The following is a 2,922-nucleotide window of genomic DNA, read 5'->3' on the forward strand; positions in this document are numbered from 1 at the left end:
GAGACAGGTTTCTCTGTGTAGCCCTGGCTGTCCTGGAACTCACTCTGTAGATCAGGCTGGACTTGAACTCAGAAATCCGCCTGCCTCTGCCTCCCAAGTGCTGGGATTAAAGGCGTGCATCACCACACCCGGCTTAGTCCCTGATTTTAGTGGGATTGCTTTCTTCAAGTTTCTCTCCATTTAGTTTGATGTTGGCTACTGGTTTGCTGTATATTGCTTGCACTATGTTTAGGTATGGGCCTTGAATTCCTGATCTTTCTAAGACTTTTAGCATGAATGGGTGTTGGATTTTGTCAAATGCTTTCTGAGCACCTAATGAGATGATCATGTGGGTTTTTTTTTCTTTCAGTTTGTTTATATAGTGGATTACATTGATGGGTTTCTGTATATTGAACCATCCCTGCATCCCTAGGATGAAGCCTACTTGATCATGGTGAATGATTATTTTGATGTGTCCTTGGATTTGGTTTGTGAGAATTTTATTGAGTATTTTTGCATTGATATTCATAAGGGAAATTGGTGAAGTTCTCTTTCTTTGTTGGGTCTTTGTGTGGTTTTAGTATCAGCATAACTGCAGCTTCACAGAACAAATTGGGTAGTGTTCCTTCTGTTTCTATTGTGTGTAATTGTTTGAAGAGTATTGCTAGTAGGTCTTCTTTGAAGGTCTGATAGAATTCTACACTAAACCCAGCTGGTCCTGGGCTTTTCTTCATTGGGAGACTTCTAATGACTGCTTCTATTTCTTTAAGGGTTATGGGACTATTTAGATAGTTTATCTGATCCTGATTTAACTTTGGTATGTGGTATCTGTCTAGAAACTTGTCCATTTTATACAGATTTTCCAGTTTTGTTGAATACAGACTTTTGTAGTAGGATCTGATGATATTTTAATTTCCTCAGTTTCTGTTGTTATATCTCCTTTTCATTTCTGATTTTGTTAATTTGGATACTGTCTCTGTGCCCCCTGGTTAGTCTGGCTAAGGGTTTATCTATCTTGTTGATTTTCTCAAAGAACCAGCTCTTGGTTTTGTTGACTCTTTGTATAGTTCTTTTGGTTGGTTTCAGCCTTGGTTTGATTATTTCCTGCTGTCTACTCCTCTTGGGTGTATTTGCTTCTTTTTGTTGTAGTAATTTCACGTGTGCTGTTAAGCTGCCAGTGTATGCTCTTTCCAGTTTCTTTTTGGAGGCACTCAAAGATATGAGTTTTCCTCTTAGGACTGCTTTTATTATGTCCATAAATTTAGGTATGTTGTGCCTTCATTTTCATTAAATTCATTAAAGTCTAATTTCTTTATTTCTTTCTTGACCAACTTATCATTGAGTAGGGCGTTGTTTAGCTTCCATGTGTATGTGGGCTTTCTGTTGTTTTTGTTGCTATTGAAGACCAGCCTTAGTCCGTGGTGACCTGATAGGATGCATGGGATTATGTCAATCTTCGTGTATCTGTTGAGGCCTATTTTGTGACTGATTATATGGACAGTTTTGGAGAAGGTACCAGGAGGTGCTGAGAAGAAGGTATATACTTTTGTTTTAGGATTAAATTTTCTATAGATATCTGTTAAATCCATTTGGTCCATAACTTCTGTTAGTTTCAATGTGTCTCTATTTAGTTTGTGTTTTCATGATTTGTCCCTTGATGAGAGGGGGGTGTTGAAGTCTCCCACTACTATTGTGTGAGGTGCAATGTGTGCTTTGAGCTCTAGTAAAGTTTCTTTATGAATGTGGGTGCCCTTGGATTTGGAGCATAGATGTTCAGAATTGAGAGTTATTCTTGGTAGATTTTTCCTTTGATGAGTATGAAGTGTCCTTCCTTATCATTTTTGATAACTTTTGGTTGAAAGTCGATTTTATTTGATATTTGAATGGCTACTTCAGCTTGTTTGGGGGGACCATTTGCTTGGAAAATTGTTTTCCAGTCCTTTACTCTGAGATAGTGTCTGTCTTTGACAGTAAGATACGCTTCCTGTATGCAGCAAAATGCTGGGTCCTGTTTATGTACCTAATTTGTTAGTCTATGTCTTTTTATTGGGGAATTGAATCCATTGATGTTAAGAGATTTTAAGGAATAGTGATTGTTGTGTCCTGTTATTTTTTATGTTATTTTTATGTTTGTGTGGCTATCTTCTTGTGGGTTTGTTGAATGAAGATTACTTTCTTACTTTTTCTGGGGTGTAGTTTCCCTCTTTGTATTGGCGTTTTCCATCTATTATCCTTACTAGGGCTGGATTTGTGGAAAGATAGTGTGTAAATTTGGTTTTGTCATTAAAATAACTTTTTAGATAGTCTACTTGGGAGAAATCCATGGTTTAGTTGATTCAAGAGCCTGATTTATGTCTACTTTCTGGTGATTCTGAAACAGAAATCATCAAAATTATTTTTTTGTTTTTTTGATTGATTTGAGGTTTTTGTTTTACTCTTTGTTTTGTTTGTTATTTGAGACAATGTCTCATTATGTAGGTAACAACTATCTGCCTGCTTCTACCTTTTGAGTGCTGTGATTAAAGGTGCTCTACCACCATACCCAGCAAAAATTGTTTCACATATTTTTAAGTTTCTGTATGGAAATGTAAGCCGAATAAACCCTTTCCTCCCCAACTTGCTTCTTGGTCATGATGTTGTGCAGGAATAGAAACCCTGTACTTGTAAGAAGGCATAGGGTTTTCTCCCTAGAACCTATAGTAAAACTATTGTTCCAGTCATGGGCACTTGCAATCTCCAGCACTGGGGAGGCAAAGACAAGGAGATCTCTAGGTCTTGCTGGCCAGCCAGCCTAGCATACTTGGTCAGCCCTGGACTAGTAAGAGACACTGACTTAAAAATAAAAAGATGAACAATCCTTAAGGAATGATACCTGAGGGTTTTTTCCTCTCTCTCTCTCTCTCTCTCTCTCTCTCTCTCTCTCTCTCTCTCTCTCTCTCTCTC

General features: G+C 37.7%; 1 protein-coding gene across 3 annotated transcripts in view; it reads left to right on the forward strand.

Moving 5' to 3' along the window:
- Ganc (glucosidase alpha, neutral C) overlaps window positions 1-2,922 on the forward strand; it is a 63,463-nt gene that overhangs the window by 4,874 nt on the left and 55,667 nt on the right. The window lies entirely within an intron of this gene.

The sequence above is a fragment of the Mus pahari genome, chromosome 3 (genome assembly GCF_900095145.1).
Source record: "Mus pahari chromosome 3, PAHARI_EIJ_v1.1, whole genome shotgun sequence".
NCBI classification, from domain to species: Eukaryota; Metazoa; Chordata; class Mammalia; order Rodentia; family Muridae; genus Mus; species Mus pahari.